This window comes from Pongo pygmaeus, chromosome 1 (genome assembly GCF_028885625.2).
Source record: "Pongo pygmaeus isolate AG05252 chromosome 1, NHGRI_mPonPyg2-v2.0_pri, whole genome shotgun sequence".
In the NCBI taxonomy this organism is placed as follows: domain Eukaryota; kingdom Metazoa; phylum Chordata; class Mammalia; order Primates; family Hominidae; genus Pongo; species Pongo pygmaeus.
Genome location: NC_072373.2, coordinates 89,791,612 through 89,808,851, shown reverse-complemented (window position 1 = coordinate 89,808,851; position 17,240 = coordinate 89,791,612). Strand labels below are relative to the sequence as shown.

Below are 17,240 nucleotides of genomic sequence, written 5' to 3'. Positions count from 1 at the left end.
ACAGAGTCTTGCTCTGTTGCCTAGGCTGGAGTGCAGTGGTGGGATCTTGGCCCACTGCAACCTCCACCTCCCCATTCAAGCCATTCTCATGGCTCAGCCTCCTGAGTAGCTGGGACTACAGGCGCTGGCTGTCATGCCCGGCTAATTTTTGTGTTTTTAGTAGAGACGGGGTTTCGCCATGTTGGTCAGGCTGGTCTCAAACTCCTGGCCTGAAGTGATCCTGCTGCCTTGGCCTCCTAAAATGCTGGGATTACAGGCATAAGCCACCGTGCCCAGCTATGGGTTTTCATCTTTGATGAACAAAGAATGACATAAGCAGCACCAGGGGCTTGAGTTAGACTTAGGGAGGAGCTTCCTAATACAGGAGGACTTGACATCTTCCCCTTCCCATGTGAGTTAAATGACATGTGCTCTGCCCAGAGCCTGGCAAAAGGGAGGGCTGAACTGAGATCAGGGAGAACTTCAGGACTCCAAAGGACCAGAGTTGGACGGGAACACAGAAATCACTGAATCCAACAACTTTGTTTCAAAGGCAGGTAAACTACTGTCCAGACAGGTGATGTGACTCACTCATGATGATGGCCTGGGATTAGAAGCCAAGTCTTCCATTCCTGGCCCTGAGAGCTTTGTGCTTCCTGTGCTCAGCAGCCACAGTCCTCTGGGCTCCCTGCCTCCCTCTCTTGTCTCTTTGCCTGGGCTGGAGAGCAGAAGGGGTTAGGGGGCCCCTCCCCTCAGGGATCCCTGAGGGCCTGGGGGTGGTAAGAGGGGGAAGCTGCAGCTGTTCTACTGCTAGCTCCGAATTTCTTCAGATAATCAATTGGACTCGCTGCCGCTGTCGCTCTTCTTGCTCTTCTCGCTCTGGGCAGGACAGGAGAAGACGGTGGAGAGTGGAAGGAGGAGGGAGCAGGGGACCAGGCACTGGGGGAGGAGGCAGAAGGCAGGGAGATGGAAGTCCCTGGGCTGAGGGGAAAGTGAAAGCTTTGGGGCTAGCAGATAGGGAGGTTGGGGAAAAGGGATTGTTAGAAGAGGATCTGCTCTGCATCCCTCATTCCACATCCCGCTAAACCCAACTCGTGGGTGGTGGGGTGGGGGAGGGGCAGTTTGGAGGACCCCAGAATGGGACTCTTGCACTTCACCCCTGCTTTCCTCCTCCCCTTGCCAAGTATCCCATGCATGGCCATAGCTCCCCCAGCTGTCCATGCCCTCTTCCATTCCTAGTGACCACAGGTGCCTGACCCTCCAGTCCTGTCTTCATCAACGCCCTGTCCTGTAACTCAGCAAACCCATCGCCAGTGACAGAGCAGAAGGCAAGGCCCCAGGGGCTGGGTGGGGGTTGCCTAAAATATCTCTCTCACACACACACACGCACACGCACACGCACACACACTGTCATAGGCTGCCAGGCATATGGCCTCTTTGTGTCCACACAATGGAGGCCCTGTCTGTGCCCTTTCCCAAGTCTGGGCACAGTGTGGAGGGTGCTCCGCTCCCTCATTCCACCCACCTCCCTTCCCTCTCCACCCCCAGTGCAGGCCCTGCCTTCTTTGCCTTTGCTTCTTCCTCTTTCTGGAAAGCCCTTTCTACCACCCAGTTCCTTTATCTTTCTGCTTTTTTCTTGTGTTTTTTCCTGAGCTTTTGACCTCTCATTGGATGAGGATTATGGGCAGAAGAAAGAGGCTCACAGTGCCGGGATGTCAGCGCAGGGAGGAGAAGGGAGCAAGCAGAGATGAGCCTGAAAGGCTGAGAGGGAGTGGAAGAAGGGAGGCAGTGGTGGCAGCGCAGCAACACTGTGCTAGAGGGGAGAAAGCCCGCACCCGGCAGCCAGAGGACCCGTGTCCCTGCTCTGTCTCCACCTTTCCCCTTTGTGCCACAGCGAGCAAACCGCATGCCCTCCCTGAGTGACAGCTTTTTCATATGGAAAGCAGGAAAGACAACAAGACCCACCAGGGTGTGATGAGGATTAAATGAGATCATCGTGAAAGTGTTCAGCACCGGAAACGCTCATCAGATGCTATCTCAGGGGCAGTAAGTAGCAGGGTCAACTGTACTGTTATACAGTTTGTGCACTATACAAAGCACCAGGCTAAGGGCAGTGCAGGGGCCTGACACCCAACCCCACTTCTACTAGACCAGCTGTGCACCAGGATGCAAGCATCCCCTGAGAGGTGGCCCTGGAACTGAGCCCCTCATGTGGGTGAGCATTGGTCAGGAGTCCAGATGAAAACTCCAAAGTCCTGACCACCTTGGGAACCAAGACAGAATGGAAAAGGACAAGAGGCTATGGGGGATGCCTCTCCCTGAGGGGGAAATTCCTGAGCTCAGTCTTCTCTGAGCAAGTGGACAATCCATGAGATCTACTAAACGAAGGATGGAGAAACTGCAGCTGAGGGGAAGAAGAGGGCTGAAGAAGCAGGAAAAAAAAAGGGAGACATGGGTCGAGGGTGTGACAGAGCAATGTGTTGGTCTGAGGACGCTTTTCTGGTTCCCTCCGCCTCCATTCCCTCCCTTCAGCAAGTTGAAGTCTGATTTGATTATTGCTTGTTGAACACTGTCCCCTGCTGGCTACTAGCAGAAACGTTTTCCCTCTTCCCTATCCCCAGCTAGGAGCTGCTGAGAACCTGAAAAAGAGAAGAAATGACCTGACTGGGGACAAAGGACGAAGGAAATGCAATTCTGCAATCTGGAATTCTCTACTTGTCAGAGATTTCTGGAAGGTGAAGGAGGCTTGAGGGCTGACTAGGGATAAATAGAGTTTAGAATTCGTAGGTGGTTCATTTACATGTGTTATGGCCTATAATTTTCAGATTGATTTTTTTCTGGTCTGTGCCTGTTTCATTTATTGTGTGTCTGTGTTATGTGTGTGTTCTGTATCTGGGCATGCTTACCTGATTCTTTGGTTTTTGAACACGTCTATATCTGTGTACTTTTTTGTGTCTGTGCTCTTTTTAATGTAGGAGTCTCAGTGACAGCTGGCAGGTATGGAGCAAGGACAGGAAGCTGTCGAATTTCCTCTTTCCTAGAAGCCCGTTCTCCCCTTGAAGTTTTACCTTTGTCTCCCAGCTCCATGAGCTATAACCTATGGCTATTTATAGGTTACAGGTTTTGCTCTGGCTCTTGCCCCTCTTTGGACATCCCAAGCTCAGAGCCTTGATTTGCTCTAACCTGGGACTCTTGGGCCTCCCAAGCAGGGCCTCCAGTGTGGTTCCCAAGTGAGAATCTCTACTGCCTACTTCCCTTTTATCCTTTCTAGCATTAAACTCCAGCCTCCTTCTTTTATAAGCTTGTAGCTACCTCTTTCATTGGTTGATTTCAATTTATTCAGTGCAACATGCCTTTATGGAATAGCCAATGTATACCAGGCACTGTTCTGGATTCTGAAATACAGGATCAGGCCCTCCCCGCCATCCACTTGGGAGGGAGTATGGGAGACAGGCATGTAAACATGTCAATTTCCCAACAGTGAGAGGCATCTGCAAAGAAGCGAGTGATTACCTGAGAGAGGGTGTTGGTGAGGGAGGCAGCCGGTAAACTCTGAGCTGGGTTTTGAAGACCATGAGATGCATACAGTGAATTCTGTGGTGTGCTGCCAAGACCATCCTCACAGATTTCCTCCTTCACTGGACAAGCCACTCACTCCTCCAGCTGTGGAAGTGTTGACTCACAGCTGAGTCCTTCTCCAGGAATTGCCTTTGGAGGAAGAAAGCCACCTTGCCTGAGGTGTTGCTCTTTCCCTAGGGCAATGACTGGTTGATGTAGGGTTACAAAGTTATCCCAGCTTGAGAGCCCCCATGGGATGGACAGAGGCCTCTGTTGCCACGGTGTTGCTTTTCAGTTTCTCTCTCAGCTTATTGCAGCTTCCCTCACACCTCACAGGTGTTCTCAAGAACTCTCCCGCTGGCACTCTCCTGTATACGATCTCAGAGTTCAGGAATCCACTTCCCAGGGAACCCCACCTAAGATGTAAAGGCACTGTAGGTATGAAGGCATGGAACCCTGAGAAGCTCAGGTGAGGAAGAGCACGCTATAAGCAGTGTGGTATTGTTGGGACATTAAGTGCAAGGGGCTGGTGGGACAGGAAAGTGACAGAATGGTCTGGAGAGGTAAGCAGGGGCCAGGTCAGGAGAAGCATAATAAGGAGTGTGTGCTTGGCCACACAGTGATGGGAAACCAATGAACATTCTTTAGTGGGGTAAACACCATCATCAGATGTACATTTTAGAAATATCACTTTCAGAACATTTCTTTTTTTCTTTTCTTTTTTTTTTTAAACAGAGTCTTCCTCTGTCACCCAGGCTGGAGTGCAGTGGTGCGATCTCGGTTCACTGCAACCTCTGCCTCTGGGTTCAAGTAATTCTCCTGCCTCAGCCTCCTAAGTAGCTGGGATTATAGGTGTGCACCACCACACCCAGCTAATTTTTTATTTATTTATTTTTTGAGATGGAGTCTCCCTCTGTCGCCCAGGCTGGAGTGCAGTGGCGCGATCTCGGCTCACTGCAAGCTCCGCCTCCCGGGTTCCCGCCATTCTCCTGCCTCAGCCTCCCAAGTAGCTGGGACTACAGGCGCCCACCACCATGCCTGGCTAATTTTTTGTATTTTTAGTAGAGACGCGGTTTCACCGTGTTAGCTGGGATAGTCTTGATCTCCTCACCTCGTGATCCGCCTGCCTCAGCCTCCAAAAGTGCTGGGATTACAGGCGTGAGCCACCTCATCTGGCCCTGTAAAGGATTTTATTTCTCCTTCGCTTATGAAGCTTAGTTTGGCTGGATATGAAATTCTGGGTTGAAAATTCTTTTCTTTAAGGATGTTGAATATTGGCCTCCACTGTCTTCTGGTTTGTATGGTTTCTGCCAAAAGATCTGCTGTAGTCTGATGGGCTTCCCTTTGTGGGTAACCCGAACTTTCTCTCTGGCTGCCCTTAACATTTTTTCCTTTATTTTTAACCTTTGTGAATATGACAATTACGTGTCTTGGTGTTGCTCTTCTCGAGGAGTATCTTTGTGGTGTTCCCTGTATTTCCCGAATTTGGATGTTGGCCTGCCTTGCCAGGTTGGGGAAGTTATCCTGGATAATATCCTGAAGAGTGTTTTCCACCTTGGTTCCATTCTCCCTGTCACTTTCAGGTATACCAATCAAACTTAGATTTGGTTTTTCACATAGTCCCATATTTCTCGGAAGGTTTAGTCATTTCTTTTTACTCTTTTTTCTCTAACCTTGTCTTCTCGCTTTATTTCATTAATTTGATCTTCAGTCATTGATACCCTTTCTTCCACTTGATCAAATTCGCTACTGAAGCTTGTGCATGCGTCGCAAAGTTCTCGCGCCATTGTTTTCAGCTCCATCAGGTCATTTAAGGTCTTCTCTACACTGTTTAATCTAGTTAGCCATTTGCCTAACCTTTTTTCAAGGTTTTTAGCTTCCTTGCAGTGGGTTAGAACATGCTCCCTTAGCTTGGAGAAGTTTGTTATTACTGACCTTCTGAAGCCTACTTCTGTCAACTCATCAAAGTCATTTTCCATCCAGCTTTGTTCCATTGCTGGTGAGGAGCTGTGATCCTTTGGAGGAGAAGAGGTGCTCTAGTTTTTAGAATTTTCAGCTTTTCTGCTCTGATTTCTCCCCATCTTTGTTGTTTTATCTACCTTTGGTCTTTGATGTTGGTGACCGACAAATGGGGTTTTGGTGTGGATGTTCTTTTTGTTGATGTTGATGCCATTCCTTTCTGTTAGTTTTCCTTCTAACATTCAGGTCCCTCAGCTGCAGGTCTGTTGGAGTTTGCTGGAGGTCCACTCTAGAACCTGTTTGCCTAGGTATCACCAGCAGGGGCTGCAGAACAGCAAATATTGCAGAACAGCAAATAATGCTGCCTGATCCTTCCTCTGGAAGCTTCGTCCCAGAGGGTCACCTGCCTGTATAAGGTGTCTGTCGGCCCCAGCTGGGAGGTGTCTCCCAGTTAGGCTACACAGGGGTCAGGGACCCACTTGAGGAGGCAGTCTGTCTGTTCTTGGAGCTCAAATGCTGTGCTGGGAGAACCACTACTCTCTTCAGAGCTGTCAGACAGGGACATCTAAGTCTGCAGAAGTTTCTGCTGCCTTTTGTTCAGGTGCGCCCTGCCTACAGAGGTGAGGTCTGTAGAGCAGTAGGCCTTGCTGAGCTGTGTTGGGCTCTGCCCAGTTCAAGCTTCCAGGCTACTTTGTTTACCTACTGAAGCCTCAGCAATGGCAGACACCCCTCCCTCCGCCAGGCTGCTGCCTTGCAGGTCAATCTCAGACTGCTGCACTAGCAGTGAGCAAGGTTCTGTGGGCATGGGACCCACTGAGCCGGGCGCAGCGGAGAAACTCCTGGTCTGCGGGTTGCTAAGACCTTGGGAAAAGTGCAGTATTTGGGCAGGAGTGTCCCGTTTTTCCAGGTACAGTCTGTCACAGCTTCCCTTGGCTAGGAAAGGGAAATCCCCAAACCCCTTGCACTCCCAGGTGAGGCGACGCCCCGCCCTGCTTTGGCTTGCCCTCCGTGGGTGGTACCCACTGTACAACCAGTCCCAGTGAGATGAACCAGGTACCTCAGTTGGAAATGCAGAAATCAGCCATCTTCTTCATCAATCACGCTGGGAGCTGCAGACCGGAGCTCTTCCTATTTGGCCATCTTGGAACGGACTCCAACCTTCTTTAATTTTTTTGAGCAATATTTTACAGTTTTCAGTGCATAGGACTTGCACATCTTTGGCTGGATTTATCTCTCAGTATTTTACATTTTTTGGTGTCACTGTAAATGGTGTTTTAAATTTAATCTTTTGAGTGTTCATTGCTAGTGTTATGGGTTGAATTGACCCTTCCTTCCAAGAGATATATTGAAGTCCTAACCCCTGGTACCTGTGACTGTGACTTTGTTTGGAAATAGAGGTCTTTGCAGATGCAATTCATTAAGATGAGGTAATGGAGTAAGATGGGCCCTTAATCCAATATGGTTGGTGCCCTTTAAGAAGAGGGAAATTTGGACATAGACACACAGGGAGGGAAGATGATGCAGAGATCCAGATAGAGAATCCAGCCAAATGACAATGGAGGCAGAGAACGGAGTGATTAATTTACAAACCAAGGAATGCCCTGGACTGTTAGAAAACACCAGGAGCTGGAAGAAGCAGGGAAGGACTCTCTCCTAGATCCTTCAGAGAAAGCACGGCCCTGCCAACACCTTGATGTCAGATTTCTATCACCCATCACCTTGGTAATGAGTGTTTATCATTTTTAAGTTCTGGTATCATTTCAAGTCCTCTCCTCTAGTTACTTTGAAATATACATAATATTGTTGCTAAGTATAGTCACCCAAGTCTGCTATCAAACATTAGAACTTATTTCTCCTATCTAACTATATGTTTGTATACATAATCAACCTGTCTTCATCCTTTCCTTCCCCTCCACCCTTTCCAGTTTCTGGTATTTTATTTGGAGATTTTCTAGATATCTTTCTATTATTGATATTTACTTTAATACCATTGTAACCAGGAAATATATTTTATATAATCTGATTCTTTTAAAATTGATTACTACTTATTTTATGGCTATCTTGGTAAATATTCCATGTGCAATGTTCTTTAAAAAAATTCTGCTGTTGGATGGAATATTCTATAATCAATTAGTCAAATTAGTTGATACTGTCAGTCAAATCTTTTATATCTTTACTGATTTTCTATTTGTTCTATCAATTATTAAGGTATGGGTATTGATATTACTGATTATCATTGTGGATTTGTCAATTTATCCTTGTAGTTCTATTGGTTTTTGCTTCATGTTTTATATATATATATATATATATACACACACACACACACACACACACATATACACACAAACATATATACATACAGAGAGAGAGAGAGAGAGATAAAGAGAGAGTCTTACTCTGTCACCCAGGCTGCAGTGCAGTGGCACAATCATGGCTTACTGCAGCTTTCACCTCCCCAGGCTCAGGTGATCCTCCCATCTCAGCCTCCCAGGTAGCTGGGACTACAGGTGTGAGCCACCATGCCCAGCTAATTTTTTGTATTTGTATTTTTATTTTTTTCTGAAACTGAGTCTCACTCTGTTGCCCAGGCTGGAGTGCAGTGGCAAGATCTCAGCTCACCACAACCTCTGCCTCCTGGGTTCAAGCGATTCTCATGCCTCAGCCTCCACCTCCTGAGTAGCTGGGACTGCAGGTACACACCACTACGCCTGTCTAATTTTTGTATTTTTAGTAGATACAGGGTTTCACCATGTTGCCCAGGCTGGTCTTGCACTGCTGAGCTCAAGTGATCCACCTACCTTGGCCTCCCAAAAGTGCTGGGATTATAGGTGTGAGCCACTATGACTAGCCCAGCTTTTTTTTTTTTTTTCAAATTCAGTCTTCGTATAGACTGTCAAAAATTGTCAGTGCTGACTATGCTGCAAGTCATCGCAGTGGGGTATGGAGAAGTTTTCAATTAGCAATAGTCATGCCTCAGATAAACCTCATTGGCTATGATACTTGCCATTGTGCAAAGCTGCTTCCCGTACTTTGAATCTCTGTTATTGGGTACATAAGTGTTTAGAGTTATTACGTCTTTTTGATGAATTGACTTCTTTATCATTATGAAATGATCCTTTTTTATCCCGGGCAATATTCTTTGCTCTGAAATCTACATTATTAGTATTAGTATAGCCATTCCAACTTTATTTTGATTAGCATTAGCATGGTACATTTTTTCTACCCCTTTAGCTTTAACCTATTTCTGTCTATATTTAAAAGGATTTCTTTTAGGCCGTATACAGTTAGATATTGCTTTTATAATCTAATCTGACAAATTATGCTTTTTAATTGGAGTATGTATGTATGTATGTATGTATGTATGTATTTTGAGACTGAGTCTCACTCTGTCACCCAGGCTGGAGTGCAGTGGTACGATCTTGGCTTACTGCAACCTCCGCCTCCTGGGTTCAAGTGAGTCTCCTGCCTCAGCATCCCAAGTAGCTGGGATTACAGGTGCACCCCACCACGCCTGACTAATTTTTGTATTTTTAGTAGAGACAGGGTTTCACCATGTTGGCCAGGCTGATCTCGAACTCCTGACCTCAACTGATCTGCCCTCCTTGGCCTCCCAGAGTGCTGGGATTACAGGCATGAGCCACTGCACCTGGCCTTTAATTGGAGTATTTAGACCATTTATATTTAATGTGATTATTGATACAGCCTGGTTTAACTTTTTGTCTTATTTGTTATCTATCTGTACCATCTATCCTTTGTTTCTTCTTGCCTCTTTTTCTCAGGAACATAAATAACTGAAATTCAAAATAGTGAATATGGCCGAGCATGGTGGTTCATACCTGTAATACTAATACTTGGGGAGGCCAAGGCAGGTGGATCAGTTGAGGTCAGGAGTTGGAGGCCAGCCTGGGCAACATGGCGAAACCCTGTCTCTCCAAAAAATACAAAAGTTGGCTGGGCATGGTGGCAGGTCCCAACTACTCGGCAGACTGAGGTGGGATGATCAGCTGAGCCTGGGGAGGTTGAGGCTGCAGTGAGCCAAGATGATGCCACTGCTCTCCAGCCTGGGCAACACAGCAAGACCCTGTCTCAAAAAAAAAAAAAGACAAAATAGTGAATATGGTGGGAGAGATTCAGAGAAAGATTTGGGACTTTACAGCAGAGAGATATTAAGTCAAACTGATGATGTCAGGAATGACTTACCCAAGAAAATATTCAAATTGAACCTTGAAATATTTTGCATATAAGTGATGGTGTAAGGAGGGTGCTCCATATAGAGGCAATAAGATGAACAATGGGATTGGAGGAAGTAAAGCATGTGTTTGGGCTAGGGAATAATAGATTGTTCAGATGGCCTGAGAAAGAGTGGCAGGAGAGATGTGGAAAGTACTTACGTTATTAACAGCTTCCTACGGATGTCCCTACCCTGATAGTCCACAGATACCTGAGATACCTGTCAAATCCCACATATGATCTACCCTTTAAACCTGCTCTCTCAATAGCCCCTAATTTTATGTATGGCATCACCAGTTTCTTTAATACACATACCAGAAGCCTATGAGTCATTTTAAATGCCTCTTTGTTCCTCAACCCTATTCATCCCACCTGCAGGTCATCTCTTCCAAATTTCAGCTTTTTTTTTTTTTTTGAGATGGAGTTTCATTCTTGTTGCCCAGGCTGGAGTGCAATAGCGTGATCTCGGCTCACTGCAACCTCTGCCTCCCAGGTTCAAGCAATTCTCCTGCCTCAGCCTCCCAAGTAGCTAGGATTACAGGCATGTACCACCATGCCCAGCTAATTTTGTATTTTTAGTAGAGACGGAGTTTCACCATGTTGGCCAGGTGGTCTTGAACACCTGACCTCGTGATCACCCACCTCAGCCTCCCAAAGTATTGGGATTACAGGCCTGAGCCACGGTGCCCGGCAACGAGCTTTCTTTTCTATCCTTATCTATCCCCACAGCCTTGGAGCCAGGCTCAACTCCCCTCCCCCACTCTGCCCCCAAACTATTTAATTAGACTTCTTACTGGTTTTGCTACTTCTAGATTTTTCTCTCTTTAAACCAATGCCACACATACCCTCCTGTATGCCCTGAGAATGGATGTGAATTCTGTGTGTGTACATGTGTACATTGTTCTGGGGAGCGCTTGTAGCTTTCATCAAAGTCTCAAAAGTCCACAAAAGGCTAGGAGTCACTACCCTGTATCTTTATTTCAGATGAAACCATGCTCAGTTAATGTGGTGCAGTTGACAGACTACTGAACAGTAAGTCAGGAGACCTGGGTTTTAGTTCTGGTGCTGCCACTAATTAGCCGTATGATTTTGGGCAATGAGGCACTTACTTTGTACCTGTTTCCTCATCTGTAAAATTCAGAAAGTCTCTTCCAACCTTAAAATGCTATTATTGAGAAATTACCGTACAATTATTATTAAGAAATTACCATACAATGTCATAAATGCTAAAACAAAGGTATGCAGAGCTTTGAGAGCACAAAGCAGGTTCTCTGGGTGTGGGGTCATCTAGCTTTGCTTGGGAAAGTTGGTAAAGAGTTGCAGAGGAGGCCACAGTTGAGTCTTGAAGGACGAACAAAACTTTCCAGGCAGAAAGAAGGAGGAAGGCATTTTAGGCAAAGGAAACTTTGTGAGAAGGCAGAGAAGTAATAGAGCCTCAAATTGGCAGAACAATGAGTAGATGGGTATAGTTTGGATGTATGTGTGTTGAAAGTTTGGGCTTTAAATGCACAGGGAGCACTAGGAGATAAGCCTGGAGAAGGGCAATGAGTTGGGGCCTGAAGTTTCTTATGTATGGTGCCAAAAAGTTTTGACTTTATCTTGTAGACAGTGGGAAGCCATGGATTGTTTTAGGTAAGAGAGTGACAGGCTGATTTCCCTTTCATAAAAATCACATTGGCAACAGGAGGAAGATGGATTGGAAGGGAATGAGACATGTTTGGAAATGATAAGGGTCTGAATAAGCCAAGGGGATAGAGGTGGAAGGAAGATAATGCTGTTCCTTTTAAACCTATTACATTTAAGATACCCAAGGAATATCCAAGTTAAAATGTATGGTAGGAAGTTGAAAATTTGAGTCTTATGCTCACAAGTTAGACCTGGATTTAGCAGCACTCATAAGTGAGCACTGACTGAAGCCACAGGAGTGAATGACATTGCTTTGGAAAAGCATGTGGAGTAAGGGGAGTAAGGGGGCCAAAGGCTGAATTCTGGGAAATAACAATATTTGAAGTCAGGAGTAGAAAACACAATGGAAGGATGGCTGGGGTGCAAGGAGCTGAGGAGTGAAGTGAGGAAGAGAGATAGTAAAGAATCTATTCTTCTTTTTTTTTTTTTTTTTTTGAGACGGAGTTTCACTCTTGTTGCCCAGGCTGGAGTGCAATGGCACGAACTTGGCTCACCGCAACCTCCTCCTCCTGGGTTCAAGCGATTCTCCTGCCTCAGCCTCCTGAATAGCTGGGATTACAAGCACCTGCCACCACGACCGGCTAATTTTGTATTTTTAGTAGAGAGGGGTTTCTCCATGTTGGTCAGGCTGGTCTTGAATTCTCGACCTCAGGTGATCCACCCACCTCAGCCTCCCAAAGTGCTGGGATTACAGGCGTGAGCCACCAGGCCCGGCCTAAGAATCTACTGTTTTAAGAAGGTTGGATGAGAAAGAAATAAAAGCGAAGGCTAAAGCAAGAGGAGGCTGCTGAGTGGAGGAAGGTATTTCATTTTATTATGTCTGCTGGGCAAAGATCAGTGAAGAGGCCGAAGTTAGTTACAGGAGAGATTGGGAATAATAGACGAAGGTGGGAAAGGACAGGATATAACGCACACCTGCAGGGCCTAGTCCCAGGCAAGGGAGGTGGAGAGTGTTTATTCTTCCCAAGAAGGAGGAAGGAAATCAGAAAGAGTTTAATTCAGTGGCTCTCACATTAGAATCAATGAGGTATCTTAAAAAAAAATGCCAATAGCTGGGTCATACCTCAGAAGTTTCTGGTTTAATTAGTCTGGGATGGTCCTGGGCATTGATGTGTTTTCAAAGCTTCCCAGGTGATTAAAATCTGCCGTCAAAGTTCACAACCACTGGTTTAATTGCAGGTAACATTTTTGATTAATGATAATGGGATTGGATTTGAGGAAACTCACACTTAATAAAGGTTGGATGAATAGAGAGTGGTCAAGGTTTCATAGATGAGGAAGGGAGAAAGAGAAGGAAGCTAGAAGGGAAGGCAGCTAATGCTAACTTATTGAATTTTATGTGCCAGAGATGTAGAAATGAATGAGGCGTGGTTCTTCTTCTTAGAGATCAGGATCTCACATGAGAGACACCTCACCACAAGCCTATGACATAATACAGTTCTTGACCAGTTAAGTTTTTTTGTGTGTGAGCTATTTTTATTCTTTTTTTTTTTTTTTTTTTTTTTTTTTACTAAAAGTGAGAGGGGAAACCCCTCACCCCCAGAACCCCGGTATTTCCCAATATAGACTGGGTCTGGAAATCCTTTTGTGAGCATCGAGAGTAGCCTTTCTGGGAAGGTGGGTGCTGGGGAAAGATCTCTAACTATTCCGGGAGATCAACTTGTCCCCAGGCTCATCAGCAGGGCTGGAAGTAGATGGTGATTGTGGCCCTGCATGTGGGTACATTACTGCAGTCATCTGTACCTGGGAGGTGGCTAAAATTGCTAATTGCTCACATGGAAACACTTTGATGGCCATTCTGCTAGCGTGTGAAGCTTCTATGAGTAAGGTACCAAGGATTCCCTTTCTCTGAGCAGCATTATAAAAAGGCCCTACTTTTCATCAGAGCAGAAAACCTAACTTTTGCTACTGCGGTCTGGGCCTGACCTCCAGGGACAGCTTCATCCACACAGGAAGTAGGTAGGTGCTTCCCTATAGTCTGGACCTTCCCTCAGAGAGAGTCTACTGTCACTTCTTGAGCTCCTTGAATCTTCCCCAGGAGGGTCCAACTCCCAGGGCTCCTGGGAAGCCTCTGATCTGACCCCACCAGCCCCACCTCCACCTAGTGAGCTGGTGAGGCGTTGAAAGGGCTTTAATGGAGGGCCCTGGCTTTTAGCTAGGGGCCTCCTTCCCCAAGGAAGAGTACTGAAAGAAGTGTCCTAGAGAAGTGTTCTCTCCTAAGAGAAGTATCCTAGGCACAGAACAGAGAAGGGAAGTTCGATTGGGAATTGACTGTGGCACTATGGGTATATGGAGGGTGTTCCTTCTGTTACCTCGTTAGACCCTTTTTATATAAGCAGAAATTGAGGCTTGAAGAAATTAAGAAACTCGACTATGTCCTCAAGGACAGGAGCTGTACAAAATCCAATCTGTTCCATTCTGTTGTCCCTCAGGCTCCTGGCCTCCCTCTGTTATTATAGGTTGGCCCCTTTGGGAAAATCTCAGTTGAATGTCATTTCAGTGCTCTCCTTCCTTCTAAAGAATTAAGCTAGGTCCCTTAGACCATAGGGCACATGGGCCTTCTAGTTGGGTCTCTGTTTGCTTACTCAGTGACTTGGGGACGTGTGAAATCCAGACGGGATTCTATCCTGGGGTGAAGGTAGAAGGTAGTACAGAGAATTGCTGAATGGGACAGAGCGCACCAATAAAATTTTTTGTTGTACTCTGTAATCCAGTGTTTTCATTGCAGAGATGTAACTGAAAGCCCCCAACCTCACCGTCAGAGAAAGGAGAGACCAAGCTTATTCTAGCCTGATGCCTGATACCTGTTAATCGGGAAGCCTTGTCTGTTAACATCCTGACTTAGGTTTCAAGCTTTCAGTGGGGCCAGACTATGGAATTATCTGTAATTCTGGCATCAGAAGGCCTTTTTCCAGTTCTTTGGGCCTTTTTGAGGTCTGTGAAACAGGCTAGCAGCATGTGAAGGTAATTCACCCTAAATCTGCCTGAGAGTCAGACAGTGCCATGGCAGCCCCGACTCTGTGTCAAATTACACACTAGCCGCCTAGCACTGGGGTGTGCTTTGGGGCAGGGCTGGGGACACCCATGTCCTCCCTACTTCCCTTAACCCTTCCCCAGCTCTCCTGCCACTCCCTCATACACCTGGTCGTGGTCACTGCCAGGAGCCCCAGTGCAGCCCAGTGCCTGCACACGACAGGCACAAGGTGAATGAGTGCCTGGACGCATGCAGGGACTTGGGTACCTGAAATGATGATTCTGCATATTTCATGTAGTCTTGGTGCTGAGTCACCTGCTTACCCATACTACTGGAGGCAGGGATGAGGAAAGGCAGAGTTTGGGCAAAGGAGAAAGGAAGTGTGTTTTATTGTTCTGCATCTTTGAACAATGCAGCATAGTTGGTTCTGTCCTCGTCTTTGGACAGGTTAGATTGAACCATCAAAAGGGGTGAGATTAGGTCTCAGGAAATAGTTTTCATCAGGGAGGAGCAAAAATTCCCAACAAGTGCGGAACAGAGGCTGGGAGTCTCCTTCTCTGGGATTCCTTAATCACAGGGTTGTTCGAGCAGGTGCCAGGACTGGAAACTGAAGGAGGCTGAGATATTGAAAAGGCCTTGGCCTGCTTATGTGAAGATGCTTTTGAAATGATACTACTCTAAGTGGCGGGTTGCACGGCAATAACACTAATGATAATTGAATACTGCTTTCACTTACTCCAGAGGGAACATGGACTTCCCACAGCCCAGGCTTTTACGGTGTGGGGTCACTCTTCTAGGGTCACATATAAAAGAACCCTAACTGGTTTCTTGGCATACTGGGAGGCACAAATGCCCCAAACGTGTAGGATATTTTGTGAGACCCTACAATCCCTGTGTGGCACCTTCAACTCTAAAGTATCTGAAACTCCTGGGATGGACAATCTGCCTGCTTGGGGTTGGGGACCCAACTGGCCAAGGCATTTTTCCTCTTGGAGGTTTCCTGGGAGAAGGCCCCCTCTCCTCTGCCATTCAAACTCCCAGGCGCCCGCGTCTTCTCCTCCTCCCCTTCTTCCCCAGGGCAGGGTTCCCTTTGTAATTAATCCCAACACTCCAACCAGAGGGGAGGAAAAACGTGTTAATGAGGGAGCGTCCCAGACTGACTGGGGCGGTCGCTGCTCGCAGCTAGAACTCCAAGTAATTAAATTATTTTTGGAAGGAGGGGATATGGTGGTGATGGTGTCAGGGAAATCCCCGTATGCATGGGAAGAGGCGTGCGTCTCTCGCCATTAATTAAAATCAGGGATGACCCTCCCTTCTCGGACCCCTGGGGGAAAAAAATCAATCTTCCCACGTCCCAGATTCCATTGGATGTTGTGTAGCCGGGTCCGTGGCCCTAAAGAGAATATGGCCAGCCCCCGGGAATCTGGGGGCTCCTTCTCCGACAGGAGGGGTCGAGGAAGACAGCCCCAGGAGGGACTGCGGGCTGGGCCAAGGCCAAGAATCGAGGCATTGCCTTGCCCACCGTTCGGGACCCGAGTGTCAGCCCCACCGCGGATTCCCAGGATCGGGGAGGGCCGCCGGGCATCTGAAGGCGCAGGGCTGGGGGAGCGGCGACTCCGGGAAGAGCGGGGCCGCAGACAATGGACGCGGCGGTAGGAGGGGCGGCGGCTGTGGGAACAGCCGGGAGGCGGCACCCGGGAGCTCGCGCTCCCCCGCCCCCTGCACCCCCCACCCTCATCCCCTCCCCCTCCGCCCCCTCCCCCCTCCGCCGCCGGCTCCCGATCTGATTCCTGATTCTTGATTCCTTGATCCTTGGTCCCGCCATGGGAGCCTGAGCGCCCCCTATTCCCCCCTGGCCCCCAGCCCCCGGGGCCTTGAGGGGGAAGAGGCAGCGGTCTGGGACGGAGCAGGGGGTGACCAGACCCAAGAACGCCCCCCTCAACATCCCCCATCGCGCGCGCTGCCTGTCCGGGAGCGCCGAGTTCGGAGCGACCCGGAGCGCTGCGGATACAAAGGCGACGGGCCGAACGGGGCGCCCGCGGAGCCCACCCGGCAGTTCGCAGCGGCGGGTGAGTGCCGGGCCGCGGGGGCGCGGGCAAAGTTTGAAAAAAAAAAAAAAGAAAGAAAGAGAAAGAAAAAAAGAAATGGAAAAGGAGAAAAATCATGCAAGGGGCCAGGGGGTGCCCGACCCCAGAGCGAACGGGGTGGCTTATGGGGGAAGGGGGGCTGGACTCCGGGCAACCCCCTTCCGGTCCGCTTCCCCCCTGCACAGCGGAGTACCCCCCCAACTTTGGGGAGGGGAAGGGGCTCGTGGGGAGGGGGCGGAGCCCAGGCCTGGAGAGCCGGGGACTTTCCTGGGCCCGGGCGGGGGCCTTAGTGATCCCAGGGGAGCCGGTTGAAGCCCGAGACTGGGAGCTTGTGTTGGAGGTGGGGGTAGAGGCGTGGAAGGATCGGAGTCTGGAGGTATTGGAAGCCAAGGGTGTTTTGGGGTGCATACACCCCTCAGGAGCGTGGGGAGGGACGGAGACAGGTATGCGTTAAGGGTGTAGAGTGGAGTCAGGGGGGCGGTCTGGGCAGAGTAGATAGGGTGTATGCACAGACCGAGGATGGGGCTGGAGGCGGTAGACTGTGTATAGGGGCCGAGGGGACAGGCGCTGGCATCCCTCTCCCCACTCATATTTACCCATTTAGGGGACTGTGGGCTCTGCGTTAGTGAGTTTTGAAGGGTTGGTGGAGGATCCGTGTGCATGATTCTTTGTTTTGGTGTGTGTGCACGCCTTGACGTGCTGCATGTTCCTGCAGGTGGGCCCCTGGTTTGGATGTGTAGGTGTTTTTCTGTGCTTGAGTGTGTGCA

The 17,240-nt window shown here is 48.2% G+C and overlaps 1 protein-coding gene and 1 non-coding gene across 2 annotated transcripts in view; one reads left to right on the top strand and one right to left on the bottom strand.

The window, feature by feature from the left end:
- Window positions 1-8,374: 8,374 nt before the first annotated feature.
- On the bottom strand, window positions 8,375-8,514 carry LOC129022873 (U4 spliceosomal RNA). The gene has a single exon (XR_008496585.1). It is a non-coding gene; the product is annotated as a U4 spliceosomal RNA (small nuclear RNA).
- A 7,633-nt stretch (window positions 8,515-16,147) lies between these two features.
- VANGL2 (VANGL planar cell polarity protein 2) overlaps window positions 16,148-17,240 on the top strand; it is a 28,107-nt gene continuing 27,014 nt past the window's right edge. Inside the window, exon 1 of the mRNA XM_054453677.2 lies at window positions 16,148-16,455. The gene's annotated coding sequence lies outside the window, so the exon portion shown is untranslated. The remainder of the gene's footprint in view (window positions 16,456-17,240) is intronic.